The 19,561-nt window shown below is 40.8% G+C and overlaps 6 non-coding genes across 6 annotated transcripts; all 6 read right to left on the bottom strand.

The window, feature by feature from the left end:
- Nucleotides 1–927: 927 nt before the first annotated feature.
- LOC146858512 (small nucleolar RNA U3) lies at nt 928–1,143 on the bottom strand. The gene has a single exon (XR_014980200.1). It is a non-coding gene; the product is annotated as a small nucleolar RNA U3 (small nucleolar RNA).
- A 3,161-nt stretch (nt 1,144–4,304) lies between these two features.
- Nucleotides 4,305–4,520, bottom strand: LOC146858511 (small nucleolar RNA U3). Its single transcript, XR_014980625.1, has one exon. It is a non-coding gene; the product is annotated as a small nucleolar RNA U3 (small nucleolar RNA).
- Nucleotides 4,521–7,681: 3,161 nt separating this feature from the next.
- Nucleotides 7,682–7,897, bottom strand: LOC146858510 (small nucleolar RNA U3). The gene has a single exon (XR_014980599.1). It is a non-coding gene; the product is annotated as a small nucleolar RNA U3 (small nucleolar RNA).
- Nucleotides 7,898–11,056: 3,159 nt separating this feature from the next.
- On the bottom strand, nt 11,057–11,271 carry LOC146858509 (small nucleolar RNA U3). Its single transcript, XR_014980259.1, has one exon. It is a non-coding gene; the product is annotated as a small nucleolar RNA U3 (small nucleolar RNA).
- Nucleotides 11,272–14,429: 3,158 nt separating this feature from the next.
- Nucleotides 14,430–14,645, bottom strand: LOC146858508 (small nucleolar RNA U3). The gene has a single exon (XR_014980199.1). It is a non-coding gene; the product is annotated as a small nucleolar RNA U3 (small nucleolar RNA).
- A 3,160-nt stretch (nt 14,646–17,805) lies between these two features.
- LOC146858507 (small nucleolar RNA U3) lies at nt 17,806–18,021 on the bottom strand. The gene has a single exon (XR_014980613.1). It is a non-coding gene; the product is annotated as a small nucleolar RNA U3 (small nucleolar RNA).
- Between the last annotated feature and the right edge of the window lie 1,540 nt (nt 18,022–19,561).

Raw genomic sequence — 19,561 nt, 5'->3', positions numbered from 1 at the left:
GGGGGCTACAATGGTCATTAAATACCCTCTGTTTGAGTTATAGACTCAAGTTAAAGCTGAGCTTCTATATCGAGGGGATAGAACATTTAATCAATGTGATACCCGAGGCAGAAAGTCTATACTGATATCACAACATTCCCGTCAATGAAGTAAGAATACTCTAACTTGAACCAGGAGAACCAAAAAAATGGCACTTGCTGGAGCAGGTGGCTCGTTCTGACCATTATTCGATCGTTGCAACTCCTCTGTCCCCCAATGGATCTTGCAAAATTCCAAAGTTCGAAGCATCAAGCCCTTGATGTACTAAGGGTTGCACAGGGGCTTGTTGGGAGCTGCAAGATTTTGTGCTGAGCACGCAAGCTTTTATAATGAAAAGTACACAGACGCAGTCCCTTACTTCTGCTTTGCACCGCACGAATTCCTGTGAAAACTTTAACAAATACCAAAGGAGTAGTTTTTCATCCTTAGCAGTCTAAGATCCACCGCAGCCTTGTAAGTTGTAAGAAGCCAGGGTGTTACGCTTCCTCTTACTCTAAACGGCCTAACTAGCATTAGCAGGTTTCTTTAAACAGTCTATTCGAAAGAGTGATAAATCTTTTGAGTAGCAGTAGTTGCCTTGCAGAAGTCTAGGCTCTACAAATAGCTCATACGCACAGTCCATTTAAAATGTACTCTTTACTATCCATGTTCGAAAAACAAAGCTTTTTTTATAAATAACATACCAAATTATCAACTGATGGTGAGAGGTGCCTTTCAAAGAGAACCTCTTGCAAAAACCACAAGTCCAAGAAAGCTCAACAGCTTCTAATAAGTATTCATATACTCAACAGTTAAGTTACAAGAAACCAAAGAAACCAAAAAAGAAATGACAAACTAAACAAGAAATTAGAAACTGATAGACTTTCTTACACCCAAAAATAAAATCTAACCACTCAGTTTGTGTTCTCTTTCTCCAATCCTCCTGAAAGGAACAAGAACGATCATCAATAGCAAACAGCAGCTACATGAATGCAACACTGTTCACTCACTTCACGCCCAAAAGAAAAAACTACAATTCTTCCTCGTGGTTAGCGAAGACCAGACACTTTCAAACACATTTCCTCAGTTAAAAACTATAGAAATGATCCCTGAAAGTATAGTCATAACAAAATTCCTTATAGCTCACACAGACAGAAAGGGTGGAAACCCTTCCTACTTACAGTAAGACAAGGTTCGGCATCATCAACGGAAATAAAAACATATAAATATAAACATATTTTTTACTCCACAAGATAATATTCCACAGATGCACATGCATACGCCTTTATTTACATTAAAGCCTACTCAATAGATTCTGGTGAGACACTGCTTTATAAATTTGCATATTTTAAATCAGCAACCAATCAAATTCAGCCTGCCTGTTCCTGACCCAATGCTGTACCACAGGGAGAGTTGGAAAATTCTTCAAAAAACTGCAGGTTCCACAAGATCATACAGATGATTTTTAATCCGAATAGTTGGTCCAGATTAGCATCTGTCAAACAGCCAAAAGAGTGACACTGATCACTAGCGAGAAGGGACCTGCTAAGGTTGCAAGCGTGGAAACAAACGTTGTAGCATTCAAGCTACCTTTAAATTTTGAACAGTTGCACCACAGATCAAATGTACGGCAACATCTTTGATTAGTTTCCCCAAACAAACTAAGGGGCATATCAGCAACAACCGGCGATAATTATCGCTAAGCGTACTTTGCGCTAGGATAATTATCGCCGGCTAGCGTGGATTATTATTGCTGAGATAACGTGCTATTAGCAACGCTTATCTCAAAAACGATAAAAATCCTAACGCTAACTGCCTAACGTGAGATTATCGCTGGAAACCCAGCGATAATGTCACGAAGTGTGGCGTTAGCTTGCTGATAGGAACTCACAAACTTAGCCATGATATCCACCTTACATAGGATACCATGGCTAAGTCAGTCCTGAAGCAGGCGTAAGGAAAGTAGCAATAACAGGGGTTATCGCTACTTTTCCTGCCGCTATGCTTCATAGCGTGGGCCTTGATGATAGGAGAAATGACGCTTAGCGACATTTCTCCTGTCATGTCAGGTCAGGTACGCCCACTTTGCATCTCATTAGAGATGCAAAGCTGGGCGTTAGGAATCCCGACGCTAATGCAAGGTTTCACGCGTTAGCGTGACCTTGCTAATTAGGCGATCATTTTTTATCACCAGCTTGATGATATGCCCCTAACTGTTCCCCAGTTCACATGTAAGACTCTAAGCAGACGATGAACTTCGACGGGGGTCCAGACTTAGTGAAAAACCTCTTGCAGCACATACGGGAGATAACGGAACCTATCACTTTCAGAAGAGCCCTGAATGCCTGGCTATCTAAGAAAGCGTTCACATGAACAACTTGTACTACCACCCAGCTTGAATTCATGCAGCTTTTCAAAGCTAAAAGACCTTTAGGTGTCTCAGCACTACAGAAGTATCCAAAATATAGTTTATGTTTTGTGTACAGAAGACTTTTTACACTGGGAAGTGAATACTTGCCAGAAACAATTTGTATCTAATATTCATTAGAACAGGAATTGAAATTTTCAGTATATAATTCCGTTTTACAGCATATCCTCAAATGAAGCAAGGAACGGCCATCAACAGTAGACAGTTGTTTCAAAAATTAAACTCTGCCTGTGCCCTTCCTTTTTAGATCAGAACTTATCTGCAACACCTTTGGGCCACTTACAAATACTATTTCAATCTTGATTCTACATAACATATCAAGACAAAGAGTTTTATAACTCTATGCCAAGCTGTCCCAGGGTTACAGGAAGATATCACAAGAGCATTTTTTCTGCCACCTGGCTAAGCTCTCAGCAGATCAGTGATAGATAATTAAAACCTGACGCTGCAATCTATGCAGCTAACTAAAGTTTAATTCAGCATGATAGACTAAAGTTGAAGGCACTGGACAAACACAAGAAAGGGGACCAGGAAAATCGCCTCTTGGGGCAGGCTAAAAGGCTATCACAATATGGTCTCAACTTTGTAATTTTTACGTAAAAACAGACCATGGCTGGAAAAGCAGTCGGGCGATGCCCCAGACTCTTACAAAGCCAAGAAGAGGCAAAGGCTCTGGGTATTCACCTGGCCTGTCACCAAACTGTAAACTTCTACAATTTACGGCCTGGCGCCAGCCCACCTACCTCGTTTCATAGGTGTCGCAGCATAGTGGATATCCAAAATGGTGGCATTTGGGGTTCTAACCATTACAGCTATAGAACTTTCAAGGCACAGGGCTTATTTTACTATTTACAACCAGCTGATATTCCGATTCTCTACATGAGGCTCTCAATCTTCCAGTGTTCTAAAATACCATAGGACAACGCTACAGGGGGCTACAATGGTCATTAAATACCCTCTGTTTGAGTTATAGACTCAAGTTAAAGCTGAGCTTCTATATCGAGGGGATAGAACATTTAATCAATGTGATACCCGAGGCAGAAAGTCTATAATGATATCACAACATTCCAGTCAATGAAGTAAGAATACTCTAACTTGAACCAGGAGAACCAAAAAAATGGCACTTGCTGGAGCAGGTGGCTCGTTCTGACCATTATTCGATCGTTGCAACTCCTCTGTCCCCCAATGGATCTTGCAAAATTCCAAAGTTCGAATGCATCAAGCCCTTGATGTACTAAGGGTTGCACAGGGGCTTGTTGGGAGCTGCAAGATTTTGTGCTGAGCATGCAAGCTTTTATAATGAAAAGTAAACAGACGCAGTCCCTTACTTCTGCTTTGCACGGCACGAATTCCTGTGAAAACTTTAACAAATACTATAGGAGTAGTTTTTCATCCTTAGCAGTCTAAGATCCACCGCAGCCTTGTAAGTTGTAAGAAGCCAGGGTGTTACGCTTCCTCTTACTCTAAACGGCCTAACTAGCATTAGCAGGTTTCTTTAAACAGTCTATTCGAAAGAGTGATAAATCTTTTGAGTAGCAGTAGTTGCCTTGCAGAAGTCTAGGCTCTACAAATAGCTCATACGCACAGTCCATTTAAAACGTACTCTTTACTATCCATGTTCGAAAAACAAAGCTTTTTTTATAAATAACATACCAAATTATCAACTGATGGTGAGAGGTGCTTTTCAAAGAGAACCTCTTGCAAAAACCACAAGTCCAAGAAAGCTCAACAGCTTCTAATAAGTATTCATATACTCAACAGTTAAGTTACAAGAAACCAAAGAAATCAAAAAAGAAATGACAAACTAAACAAGAAATTAGAAACTGATAGACTTTCTTACACCCAAAAATAAAAGCTAACCACTCAGTTTGTGTTCTCTTTTTCCAATCCTCCTGAAAGGAACAGGAACGATCATCAATAGCAAACAGCAGCTACATGAATGCAACACTGTTCACTCACTTCACGCCCAAAAGAGAAAACTACAATTCTTCCTCGTGGTTAGCGAAGACCAGACACTTTCAAACACATTTCCTCAGTTAAACACTATAGAAATGATCCCTGAAAGTATAGTCTTAACAAAATTCTTTATAGCTCACACAGACAGAAAGGGTGGAAACCCTTCCTACTTACAGTAAGACAAGGTTCGGCATCATCAACGGAAATAAAAACATATAAATATAAACATATTTTTTACTCCACAAGATAATATTCCACAGATGCACATGCATACGCCTTTATTTACATTAAAGCCTACTCAATAGATCCTGGTGAGACACTGCTTTATAAATTTGCATATTTTAAATCAGCAACCAATCAAATTCAGCCTGCCTGTTCCTGACCCAATGCTGTACCACAGGGAGAGTTGGAAAATTTCTTCAAAAAACTGCAGGTTCCACAAGATCATACAGATGATTTTTAATCCGAATAGTTGGTCCAGATTAGCATCTGTCAAACAGCCAAAAGAGTGACACTGATCACTAGCGAGAAGGGACCTGCTAAGGTTGCAAGCGTGGAAACAAACGTTGTAGCATTCAAGCTACCTTTAAATTTTGAACAGTTGCACCACAGATCAAATGTACGGCAACATCTTTGATTAGTTTCCCCAAACAAACTAAGGGGCATATCAGCAACAACCGGCGATAATTATCGCTAAGCGCACTTAGCGCTAGGATAATTATCGCCGGCTAGCGTGGATTATTATCGCTGAGATAACGTGGTATTAGCAACGCTTATCTCAAAAACGATAAAAATCCTAACGCTAACTGCCTAACGTGAGATTATCGCTGGAAACCCAGCGATAATGTCACGAAGTGTGGCGTTAGCTTGCTGATAGGGACTCACAAACTTAGCCATGATATCCACCTTACATAGGATACCATGGCTAAGTCAGTCCTGAAGCAGGCGTAAGGAAAGTAGCAATAACAGGGGTTATCGCTACTTTTCCTGCCGCTATGCTTCATAGCGTGGGCCTTGATGATATGAGAAATGTCGCTTAGCGACATTTCTCCTGTCATGTCAGGTCAGGTACGCCCACTTTGCATCTCATTAGAGATGCAAAGCTGGGCGTTAGGAATCCCGACGCTAATGCAAGGTTTCACGCGTTAGCGTGACCTTGCTAATTAGGCGATCATTTTTTATCACCAGCTTGATGATATGCCCCTAACTGTTCCCCAGTTCACATGTAAGACTCTAAGCAGACGATGAACTTCGACGGGGGTCCAGACTTAGTGAAAAACCTCTTGCAGCACATACGGGAGATAACGGAACCTATCACTTTCAGAAGAGCCCTGAATGCCTGGCTATCTAAGAAAGCGTTCACATGAACAACTTGTACTACCACCCAGCTTGAATTCATGCAGCTTTTCAAAGCTAAAAGACCTTTAGGTGTCTCAGAACTACAGAAGTATCCAAAATATAGTTTATGTTTTGTGTACAGAAGACTTTTTACACTGGGAAGTGAATACTTCCCAGAAACGTTTTGTATCTAATATTTATTAGAACAGGAATTGAACTTTTCAGTATATAATTCCGTTTTACAGCATATCCTCAAATGAAGAAAGGAACGGCCATCAACAGTAGACAGTTGTTTCAAAAATTAAACTCTGCCTGTGCCGTTCTTTTTAGATCAGAACTTATCTGCAACACCTTTGGGCCACTTACAAATACTATTTCAATCTTGATTCTACATAACATATCAAGACAAAGAGTTTTATAACTCTATGCCAAGCTGTCCAAGGGTTACAGGAAGATATCACAAGAGCATTTTTTCTGCCACCTGGCTAAGCTCTCAGCAGATCAGTGATAGATAATTAAAACCTGACGCTGCAATCTATGCAGCTAACTAAAGTTTAATTCAGCATGATAGACTAAAGTTGAAGGCACTGGACAAACACAAGAAAGGGGACCAGGAAAATCGCCTCTTGGGGCAGGCTAAAAGGCTATCACAATATGGTCTCAACTTTGTAATTTTTACGTAAAAACAGACCATGGCTGGAAAAGCAGTCGGGCGATGCCCCAGACTCTTACAAAGCCAAGAAGAGGCAAAGGCTCTGGGTATTCACCTGGCCTGTCACCAAACTGTAAACTTCTACAATTTACGGCCTGGCGCCAGCCCACCTACCTCGTTTCATAGGTGTCGCAGCATAGTGGATATCCAAAATGGTGGCATTTGGGGTTCTAACCATTACAGCTATAGAACTTTCAAGGCACAGGGCTTATTTTACTATTTACAACCAGCTGATATTCCGATTCTCTACATGAGGCTCTCAATCTTCCAGTGTTCTAAAATACCATAGGACAACGCTACAGGGGGCTACAATGGTCATTAAATACCCTCTGTTTGAGTTATAGACTCAAGTTAAAGCTGAGCTTCTATATCGAGGGGATAGAACATTTAAACAATGTGATACCCGAGGCAGAAAGTCTATAATGATATCACAACATTCCAGTCAATGAAGTAAGAATACTCTAACTTGAACCAGGAGAACCAAAAAAATGGCACTTGCTGGAGCAGGTGGCTCGTTCTGACCATTATTCGATCGTTGCAACTCCTCTGTCCCCCAATGGATCTTGCAAAATTCCAAAGTTCGAATGCATCAAGCCCTTGATGTACTAAGGGTTGCACAGGGGCTTGTTGGGAGCTGCAAGATTTTGTGCTGAGCACGCAAGCTTTTATAATGAAAAGTACACAGACGCAGTCCCTTACTTCTGCTTTGCACCGCACGAATTCCTGTGAAAACTTTAACAAATACCAAAGGAGTAGTTTTTCATCCTTAGCAGTCTAAGATCCACCGCAGCCTTGTAAGTTGTAAGAAGCCAGGGTGTTACGCTTCCTCTTACTCTAAACGGCCTAACTAGCATTAGCAGGTTTCTTTAAACAGTCTATTCGAAAGAGTGATAAATCTTTTGAGTAGCTGTAGTTGCCTTGCAGAAGTCTAGGCTCAACAAATAGCTCATACGCACAGTCCATTTAAAATGTACTCTTTACTATCCATGTTCGAAAAACAAAGCTTTTTTTATAAATAACATACCAAATTATCAACTGATGGTGAGAGGTGCCTTTCAAAGAGAACCTCTTGCAAAAACCACAAGTCCAAGAAAGCTCAACAGCTTCTAATAAGTACTCATATACTCAACAGTTAAGTTACAAGAAACCAAAGAAACCAAAAAAGAAATGACAAACTAAACAAGAAATTAGAAACTGATAGACTTTCTTACACCCAAAAATAAAATCTAACCACTCAGTTTGTGTTCTCTTTCTCCAATCCTCCTGAAAGGAACAGGAACGATCATCAATAGCAAACAGCAGCTACATGAATGCAACACTGTTCACTCACTTCACGCCCAAAAGAGAAGACTGCAATTCTTCCTCGTGGTTAGCGAAGACCAGACACTTTCAAACACATTTCATCAGTTAAAAACTATAGAAATGATCCCTGAAAGTATAGTCTTAACAAAATTCTTTATAGCTCACACAGACAGAAAGGGTGGAAACCCTTCCTACTTACAGTAAGACAAGGTTCGGCATCATCAACGGAAATAAAAACATATAAATATAAACATATTTTTTACTCCACAAGATAATATTCCACAGATGCACACGCATACGCCTTTATTTACAATAAAGCCTACTCAATAGATCCTGGTGAGACACTGCTTTATAAATTTGCATATTTTAAATCAGCAACCAATCAAATTCAGCCTGCCTGTTCCTGACCCAATGCTGTACCACAGGGAGAGTTGGAAAATTCTTCAAAAAACTGCAGGTTCCACAAGATCATACAGATGATTTTTAATCCGAATAGTTGGTCCAGATTAGCATCTGTCAAACAGCCAAAAGAGTGACACTGATCACTAGCGAGAAGGGACCTGCTAAGGTTGCAAGCGTGGAAACAAACGTTGTACATTCAAGCTACCTTTAAATTTTGAACAGTTGCACCACAGATCAAATGTACGGCAACATCTTTGATTAGTTTCCCCAAACAAACTAAGGGGCATATCAGCAACAACCGGCGATAATTATCGCTAAGCGCACTTAGCGCTAGGATAATTATCGCCGGCTAGCGTGGATTATTATCGCTGAGATAACGTGCTATTAGCAACGCTTATCTCAAAAACGATAAAAATCCTAACGCTAACTGCCTAACGTGAGATTATCGCTGGAAACCCAGCGATAATGTCACGAAGTGTGGCGTTAGCTTGCTGATAGGGACTCACAAACTTAGCCATGATATCCACCTTACATAGGATACCATGGCTAAGTCAGTCCTGAAGCAGGCGTAAGGAAAGTAGCAATAACAGGGGTTATCGCTACTTTTCCTGCCGCTATGCTTCATAGCGTGGGCCTTGATGATAGGAGAAATGTCGCTTAGCGACATTTCTCCTGTCATGTCAGGTCAGGTACGCCCACTTTGCATCTCATTAGAGATGCAAAGCTGGGCGTTAGGAATCCCGACGCTAATGCAAGGTTTCACGCGTTAGCGTGACCTTGCTAATTAGGCGATCATTTTTTATCACCAGCTTGATGATATGCCCCTAACTGTTCCCCAGTTCACATGTAAGACTCTAAGCAGACGATGAACTTCGACGGGGGTCCAGACTTAGTGAAAAACCTCTTGCAGCACATACGGGAGATAACGGAACCTATCACTTTCAGAAGAGCCCTGAATGCCTGGCTATCTAAGAAAGCGTTCACATGAACAACTTGTACTACCACCCAGCTTGAATTCATGCAGCTTTTCAAAGCTAAAAGACCTTTAGGTGTCTCAGCACTACAGAAGTATCCAAAATATAGTTTATGTTTTGTGTACAGAAGACTTTTTACACTGGGAAGTGAATACTTGCCAGAAACGTTTTGTATCTAATATTTATTAGAACAGGAATTGAACTTTTCAGTATGTAATTCCGTTTTACAGCATATCCTCAAATGAAGAAAGGAACGGCCATCAACAGTAGACAGTTGTTTCAAAAATTAAACTCTGCCTGTGCCCTTCCTTTTTAGATCAGAACTTATCTGCAACACCTTTGGGCCACTTACAAATACTATTTCAATCTTGATTCTACATAACATATCAAGACAAAGAGTTTTATAACTCTATGCCAAGCTGTCCAAGGGTTACAGGAAGATATCACAAGAGCATTTTTTCTGCCACCTGGCTAAGCTCTCAGCAGATCAGTGATAGATAATTAAAACCTGACGCTGCAATCTATGCAGCTAACTAAAGTTTAATTCAGCATGATAGACTAAAGTTGAAGGCACTGGACAAACACAAGAAAGGGGACCAGGAAAATCGCCACTTGGGGCAGGCTAAAAGGCTATCACAATATGGTCTCAACTTTGTAATTTTTACGTAAAAACAGACCATGGCTGGAAAAGCAGTCGGGCGATGCCCCAGACTCTTACAAAGCCAAGAAGAGGCAAAGGCTCTGGGTATTCACCTGGCCTGTCACCAAACTGTAAACTTCTACAATTTACGGCCTGGCGCCAGCCCACCTACCTCGTTTCATAGGTGTCGCAGCATAGTGGATATCCAAAATGGTGGCATTTGGGGTTCTAACCATTACAGCTATAGAACTTTCAAGGCACAGGGCTTATTTTACTATTTACAACCAGCTGATATTCCGATTCTCTACATGAGGCTCTCAATCTTCCAGTGTTCTAAAATACCATAGGACAACGCTACAGGGGGCTACAATGGTCATTAAATACCCTCTGTTTGAGTTATAGACTCAAGTTAAAGCTGAGCTTCTATATCGAGGGGATAGAACATTTAATCAATGTGATACCCGAGGCAGAAAGTCTATACTGATATCACAACATTCCAGTCAATGAAGTAAGAATACTCTAACTTGAACCAGGAGAACCAAAAAAATGGCACTTGCTGGAGCAGGTGGCTCGTTCTGACCATTATTCGATCGTTGCAACTCCTCTGTCCCCAATGGATCTTGCAAAATTCCAAAGTTCGAATGCATCAAGCCCTTGATACACTAAGGGTTGCACAGGGGCTTGTTGGGAGCTGCAAGATTTTGTGCTGAGCACGCAAGCTTTTATAATGAAAAGTAAACAGACGCAGTCCCTTACTTCTGCTTTGCACGGCACGAATTCCTGTGAAAACTTTAACAAATACCAAAGGAGTAGTTTTTCATCCTTAGCAGTCTAAGATCCACCGCAGCCTTGTAAGTTGTAAGAAGCCAGGGTGTTACGCTTCCTCTTACTCTAAACGGCCTAACTAGCATTAGCAGGTTTCTTTAAACAGTCTATTCGAAAGAGTGATAAATCTTTTGAGTAGCAGTAGTTGCCTTGCAGAAGTCTAGGCTCTACAAATAGCTCATACGCACAGTCCATTTAAAATGTACTCTTTACTATCCATGTTCGAAAAACAAAGCTTTTTTTATAAATAACATACCAAATTATCAACTGATGGTGAGAGGTGCCTTTCAAAGAGAACCTCTTGCAAAAACCACAAGTCCAAGAAAGCTCAACAGCTTCTAATAAGTATTCATATACTCAACAGTTAAGTTACAAGAAACCAAAGAAACCAAAAAAGAAATGACAAACTAAACAAGAAATTAGAAACTGATAGACTTTCTTACACCCAAAAATAAAATCTAACCACTCAGTTTGTGTTCTCTTTCTCCAATCCTCCTGAAAGGAACAAGAACGATCATCAATAGCAAACAGCAGCTACATGAATGCAACACTGTTCACTCACTTCACACCCAAAGAAAAAACTACAATTCTTCCTCGTGGTTAGCGAAGACCAGACACTTTCAAACACATTTCCTCAGTTAAAAACTATAGAAATGATCCCTGAAAGTATAGTCATAACAAAATTCCTTATAGCTCACACAGACAGAAAGGGTGGAAACCCTTCCTACTTACAGTAAGACAAGGTTCGGCATCATCAACGGAAATAAAAACATATAAATATAAACATATTTTTTACTCCACAAGATAATATTCCACAGATGCACATGCATACGCCTTTATTTACATTAAAGCCTACTCAATAGATTCTGGTGAGACACTGCTTTATAAATTTGCATATTTTAAATCAGCAACCAATCAAATTCAGCCTGCCTGTTCCTGACCCAATGCTGTACCACAGGGAGAGTTGGAAAATTCTTCAAAAAACTGCAGGTTCCACAAGATCATACAGATGATTTTTAATCCGAATAGTTGGTCCAGATTAGCATCTGTCAAACAGCCAAAAGAGTGACACTGATCACTAGCGAGAAGGGACCTGCTAAGGTTGCAAGCGTGGAAACAAACGTTGTAGCATTCAAGCTACCTTTAAATTTTGAACAGTTGCACCACAGATCAAATGTACGGCAACATCTTTGATTAGTTTCCCCAAACAAACTAAGGGGCATATCAGCAACAACCGGCGATAATTATCGCTAAGCGTACTTTGCGCTAGGATAATTATCGCCGGCTAGCGTGGATTATTATCGCTGAGATAACGTGGTATTAGCAACGCTTATCTCAAAAACGATAAAAATCCTAACGCTAACTGCCTAACGTGAGATTATCGCTGGAAACCCAGCGATAATGTCACGAAGTGTGGCGTTAGCTTGCTGATAGGGACTCACAAACTTAGCCATGATATCCACCAACATAGGATACCATGGCTAAGTCAGTCCTGAAGCAGGCGTAAGGAAAGTAGCAATAACAGGGGTTATCGCTACTTTTCCTGCCGCTATGCTTCATAGCGTGGGCCTTGATGATATGAGAAATGACGCTTAGCGACATTTCTCCTGTCATGTCAGGTCAGGTACGCCCACTTTGCATCTCATTAGAGATGCAAAGCTGGGCGTTAGGAATCCCGACGCTAATGCAAGGTTTCACGCGTTAGCGTGACCTTGCTAATTAGGCGATCATTTTTTATCACCAGCTTGATGATATGCCCCTAACTGTTCCCCAGTTCACATGTAAGACTCTAAGCAGACGATGAACTTCGACGGGGGTCCAGACTTAGTGAAAAACCTCTTGCAGCACATACGGGAGATAACGGAACCTATCACTTTCAGAAGAGCCCTGAATGCCTGGCTATCTAAGAAAGCGTTCACATGAACAACTTGTACTACCACCCAGCTTGAATTCATGCAGCTTTTCAAAGCTAAAAGACCTTTAGGTGTCTCAGAACTACAGAAGTATCCAAAATATAGTTTATGTTTTGTGTACAGAAGACTTTTTACACTGGGAAGTGAATACTTCCCAGAAACGTTTTGTATCGAATATTTATTAGAACAGGAATTGAACTTTTCAGTATATAATTCCGTTTTACAGCATATCCTCAAATGAAGAAAGGAACGGCCATCAACAGTAGACAGTTGTTTCAAAAATTAAACTCTGCCTGTGCCGTTCTTTTTAGATCAGAACTTATCTGCAACACCTTTGGGCCACTTACAAATACTATTTCAATCTTGATTCTACATAACATATCAAGACAAAGAGTTTTATAACTCTATGCCAAGCTGTCCAAGGGTTACAGGAAGATATCACAAGAGCATTTTTTCTGCCACCTGGCTAAGCTCTCAGCAGATCAGTGATAGATAATTAAAACCTGACGCTGCAATCTATGCAGCTAACTAAAGTTTAATTCAGCATGATAGACTAAAGTTGAAGGCACTGGACAAACACAAGAAAGGGGACCAGGAAAATCGCCACTTGGGGCAGGCTAAAAGGCTATCACAATATGGTCTCAACTTTGTAATTTTTACGTAAAAACAGACCATGGCTGGAAAAGCAGTCGGGCGATGCCCCAGACTCTTACAAAGCCAAGAAGAGGCAAAGGCTCTGGGTATTCACCTGGCCTGTCACCAAACTGTAAACTTCTACAATTTACGGCCTGGCGCCAGCCCACCTACCTCGTTTCATAGGTGTCGCAGCATAGTGGATATCCAAAATGGTGGCATTTGGGGTTCTAACCATTACAGCTATAGAACTTTCAAGGCACAGGGCTTATTTTACTATTTACAACCAGCTGATATTCCGATTCTCTACATGAGGCTCTCAATCTTCCAGTGTTCTAAAATACCATAGGACAACGCTACAGGGGGCTACAATGGTCATTAAATACCCTCTGTTTGAGTTATAGACTCAAGTTAAAGCTGAGCTTCTATATCGAGGGGATAGAACATTTAATCAATGTGATACCCGAGGCAGAAAGTCTATACTGATATCACAACATTCCAGTCAATGAAGTAAGAATACTCTAACTTGAACCAGGAGAACCAAAAAAATGGCACTTGCTGGAGCAGGTGGCTCGTTCTGACCATTATTCGATCGTTGCAACTCCTCTGTCCCCAATGGATCTTGCAAAATTCCAAAGTTCGAATGCATCAAGCCCTTGATACACTAAGGGTTGCACAGGGGCTTGTTGGGAGCTGCAAGATTTTGTGCTGAGCACGCAAGCTTTTATAATGAAAAGTAAACAGACGCAGTCCCTTACTTCTGCTTTGCACGGCACGAATTCCTGTGAAAACTTTAACAAATACCAAAGGAGTAGTTTTTCATCCTTAGCAGTCTAAGATCCACCGCAGCCTTGTAAGTTGTAAGAAGCCAGGGTGTTACGCTTCCTCTTACTCTAAACGGCCTAACTAGCATTAGCAGGTTTCTTTAAACAGTCTATTCGAAAGAGTGATAAATCTTTTGAGTAGCAGTAGTTGCCTTGCAGAAGTCTAGGCTCTACAAATAGCTCATACGCACAGTCCATTTAAAATGTACTCTTTACTATCCATGTTCGAAAAACAAAGCTTTTTTTATAAATAACATACCAAATTATCAACTGATGGTGAGAGGTGCCTTTCAAAGAGAACCTCTTGCAAAAACCACAAGTCCAAGAAAGCTCAACAGCTTCTAATAAGTATTCATATACTCAACAGTTAAGTTACAAGAAACCAAAGAAACCAAAAAAGAAATGACAAACTAAACAAGAAATTAGAAACTGATAGACTTTCTTACACCCAAAAATAAAATCTAACCACTCAGTTTGTGTTCTCTTTCTCCAATCCTCCTGAAAGGAACAAGAACGATCATCAATAGCAAACAGCAGCTACATGAATGCAACACTGTTCACTCACTTCACGCCCAAAAGAAAAAACTACAATTCTTCCTCGTGGTTAGCGAAGACCAGACACTTTCAAACACATTTCCTCAGTTAAAAACTATAGAAATGATCCCTGAAAGTATAGTCATAACAAAATTCCTTATAGCTCACACAGACAGAAAGGGTGGAAACCCTTCCTACTTACAGTAAGACAAGGTTCGGCATCATCAACGGAAATAAAAACATATAAATATAAACATATTTTTTACTCCACAAGATAATATTCCACAGATGCACATGCATACGCCTTTATTTACATTAAAGCCTACTCAATAGATTCTGGTGAGACACTGCTTTATAAATTTGCATATTTTAAATCAGCAACCAATCAAATTCAGCCTGCCTGTTCCTGACCCAATGCTGTACCACAGGGAGAGTTGGAAAATTCTTCAAAAAACTGCAGGTTCCACAAGATCATACAGATGATTTTTAATCCGAATAGTTGGTCCAGATTAGCATCTGTCAAACAGCCAAAAGAGTGACACTGATCACTAGCGAGAAGGGACCTGCTAAGGTTGCAAGCGTGGAAACAAACGTTGTAGCATTCAAGCTACCTTTAAATTTTGAACAGTTGCACCACAGATCAAATGTACGGCAACATCTTTGATTAGTTTCCCCAAACAAACTAAGGGGCATATCAGCAACAACCGGCGATAATTATCGCTAAGCGTACTTTGCGCTAGGATAATTATCGCCGGCTAGCGTGGATTATTATCGCTGAGATAACGTGGTATTAGCAACGCTTATCTCAAAAACGATAAAAATCCTAACGCTAACTGCCTAACGTGAGATTATCGCTGGAAACCCAGCGATAATGTCACGAAGTGTGGCGTTAGCTTGCTGATAGGGACTCACAAACTTAGCCATGATATCCACCTTACATAGGATACCATGGCTAAGTCAGTCCTGAAGCAGGCGTAAGGAAAGTAGCAATAACAGGGGTTATCGCTACTTTTCCTGCCGCTATGCTTCATAGCGTGGGCCTTGATGATATGAGAAATGACGCTTAGCGACATTTCTCCTGTCATGTCAGGTCAGGTACGCCCACTTTGCATCTCATTAGAGATGCAAAGCTGGGCGTTAGGAATCCCGACGCTAATGCAAGGTTTCACGCGTTAGCGTGACCTTGCTAATTAGGCGATCATTTTTTATCACCAGCTTGATGATATGCCCCTAACTGTTCCCCAGTTCACATGTAAGACTCTAAGCAGACGATGAACTTCGACGGGGGTCCAGACTTAGTGAAAAACCTCTTGCAGCACATACGGGAGATAACGGAACCTATCACTTTCAGAAGAGCCCTGAATGCCTGGCTATCTAAGAAAGCGTTCACATGAACAACTTGTACTACCACCCAGCTTGAATTCATGCAGCTTTTCAAAGCTAAAAGACCTTTAGGTGTCTCAGAACTACAGAAGTATCCAAAATATAGTTTATGTTTTGTGTACAGAAGACTTTTTACACTGGGAAGTGAATACTTCCCAGAAACGTTTTGTATCGAATATTTATTAGAACAGGAATTGAACTTTTCAGTATATAATTCCGTTTTACAGCATATCCTCAAATGAAGAAAGGAACGGCCATCAACAGTAGACAGTTGTTTCAAAAATTAAACTCTGCCTGTGCCGTTCTTTTTAGATCAGAACTTATCTGCAACACCTTTGGGCCACTTACAAATACTATTTCAATCTTGATTCTACATAACATATCAAGACAAAGAGTTTTATAACTCTATGCCAAGCTGTCCAAGGGTTACAGGAAGATATCACAAGAGCATTTTTTCTGCCACCTGGCTAAGCTCTCAGCAGATCAGTGATAGATAATTAAAACCTGACGCTGCAATCTATGCAGCTAACTAAAGTTTAATTCAGCATGATAGACTAAAGTTGAAGGCACTGGACAAACACAAGAAAGGGGACCAGGAAAATCGCCTCTTGGGGCAGGCTAAAAGGCTATCACAATATGGTCTCAACTTTGTAATTTTTACGTAAAAACAGACCATGGCTGGAAAAGCAGTCGGGCGATGCCCCAGACTCTTACAAAGCCAAGAAGAGGCAAAGGCTCTGGGTATTCACCTGGCCTGTCACCAAACTGTAAACTTCTACAATTTACGGCCTGGCGCCAGCCCACCTACCTCGTTTCATAGGTGTCGCAGCATAGTGGATATCCAAAATGGTGGCATTTGGGGTTCTAGCCATTACAGCTATAGAACTTTCAAGGCACAGGGCTTATTTTACTATTTACAACCAGCTGATATTCCGATTCTCTACATGAGGCTCTCAATCTTCCAGTGTTCTAAAATACCATAGGACAACGCTACAGGGGGCTACAATGGTCATTAAATACCCTCTGTTTGAGTTATAGACTCAAGTTAAAGCTGAGCTTCTATATCGAGGGGATAGAACATTTAATCAATGTGATACCCGAGGCAGAAAGTCTATACTGATATCACAACATTCCCGTCAATGAAGTAAGAATACTCTAACTTGAACCAGGAGAACCAAAAAAATGGCACTTGCTGGAGCAGGTGGCTCGTTCTGACCATTATTCGATCGTTGCAACTCCTCTGTCCCCCAATGGATCTTGCAAAATTCCAAAGTTCGAATGCATCAAGCCCTTGATGTACTAAGGGTTGCACAGGGGCTTGTTGGGAGCTGCAAGATTTTGTGCTGAGCACGCAAGCTTTTATAATGAAAAGTACACAGACGCAGTCCCTTACTTCTGCTTTGCACCGCACGAATTCCTGTGAAAACTTTAACAAATACCAAAGGAGTAGTTTTTCATCCTTAGCAGTCTAAGATCCACCGCAGCCTTGTAAGTTGTAAGAAGCCAGGGTGTTACGCTTCCTCTTACTCTAAACGGCCTAACTAGCATTAGCAGGTTTCTTTAAACAGTCTATTCGAAAGAGTGATAAATCTTTTGAGTAGCAGTAGTTGCCTTGCAGAAGTCTAGGCTCTACAAATAGCTCATACGCACAGTCCATTTAAAATGTACTCTTTACTATCCATGTTCGAAAAACAAAGCTTTTTTTATAAATAACATACCAAATTATCAACTGATGGTGAGAGGTGCCTTTCAAAGAGAACCTCTTGCAAAAACCACAAGTCCAAGAAAGCTCAACAGCTTCTAATAAGTATTCATATACTCAACAGTTAAGTTACAAGAAACCAAAGAAACCAAAAAAGAAATGACAAACTAAACAAGAAATTAGAAACTGATAGACTTTCTTACACCCAAAAATAAAATCTAACCACTCAGTTTGTGTTCTCTTTCTCCAATCCTCCTGAAAGGAACAGGAACGATCATCAATAGCAAACAGCAGCTACATGAATGCAACACTGTTCACTCACTTCACGCCCAAAAGAGAAAACTGCAATTCTTCCTCGTGGTTAGCGAAGACCAGACACTTTCAAACACATTTCCTCAGTTAAAAACTATAGAAATGATCCCTGAAAGTATAGTCTTAACAAAATTCTTTATAGCTCACACAGACAGAAAGGGTGGAAACCCTTCCTACTTACAGTAAGACAAGGTTCGGCATCATCAACGGAAATAAAAACATATAAATATAAACATATTTTTTACTCCACAAGATAATATTCCACAGATGCACATGCATACGCCTTTATTTACATTAAAGCCTACTCAATAGATCCTGGTGAGACACTGCTTTATAAATTTGCATATTTTAAATCAGCAACCAATCAAATTCAGCCTGCCTGTTCCTGACCCAATGCTGTACCACAGGGAGAGTTGGAAAATTCTTCAAAAAACTGCAGGTTCCACAAGATCATACAGATGATTTTTAATCCGAATAGTTGGTCCAGATTAGCATCTGTCAAACAGCCAAAAGAGTGACACTGATCACTAGCGAGAAGGGACCTGCTAAGGTTGCAAGCGTGGAAACAAACGTTGTAGCATTCAAGCTACCTTTAAATTTTGAACAGTTGCACCACAGATCAAATGTACGGCAACATCTTTGATTAGTTTCCCCAAACAAACTAAGGGGCATATCAGCAACAACCGGCGATAATTATCGCTAAGCGCACTTAGCGCTAGGATAATTATCGCCGGCTAGCGTGGATTATTATCGCTGAGATAACGTGCTATTAGCAACGCTTATCTCAAAAACGATAAAAATCCTAACGCTAACTGCCTAACGTGAGATTATCGCTGGAAACCCAGCGATAATGTCACGAAGTGTGGCGTTAGCTTGCTGATAGGGACTCACAAACTTAGCCATGATATCCACCTTACATAGGATACCATGGCTAAGTCAGTCCTGAAGCAGGCGTAAGGAAAGTAGCAATAACAGGGGTTATCGCTACTTTTCCTGCCGCTATGCTTAATAGCGTGGGCCTTGATGATAGGAGAAATGTCGCTTAGCGACATTTCTCCTGTCATGTCAGGTCAGGTACGCCCACTTTGCATCTCATTAGAGATGCAAAGCTGGGCGTTAGGAATCCCGACGCTAATGCAAGGTTTCACGCGTTAGCGTGACCTTGCTAATTAGGCGATCATTTTTTATCACCAGCTTGATGATATGCCCCTAACTGTTCCCCAGTTCACATGTAAGACTCTAAGCAGACGATGAACTTCGACGGGGGTCCAGACTTAGTGAAAAACCTCTTGCAGCACATACGGGAGATAACGGAACCTATCACTTTCAGAAGAGCCCTGAATGCCTGGCTATCTAAGAAAGCGTTCACATGAACAACTTGTACTACCACCCAGCTTGAATTCATGCAGCTTTTCAAAGCTAAAAGACCTTTAGGTGTCTCAGCACTACAGAAGTATCCAAAATATAGTTTATGTTTTGTGTACAGAAGACTTTTTACACTGGGAAGTGAATACTTGCCAGAAACGTTTTGTATCTAATATTTATTAGAACAGGAATTGAACTTTTCAGTATGTAATTCCGTTTTACAGCATATCCTCAAATGAAGAAAGGAACGGCCATCAACAGTAGACAGTTGTTTCAAAAATTAAACTCTGCCTGTGCCCT

Source organism: Triturus cristatus, chromosome 3_2, assembly GCF_964204655.1.
Source record: "Triturus cristatus chromosome 3_2, aTriCri1.1, whole genome shotgun sequence".
Classification (NCBI taxonomy): domain Eukaryota; kingdom Metazoa; phylum Chordata; class Amphibia; order Caudata; family Salamandridae; genus Triturus; species Triturus cristatus.
The sequence above is the reverse complement of the archived record's forward strand: the minus strand, read 5'-3'. Positions and strand labels throughout refer to the sequence as shown.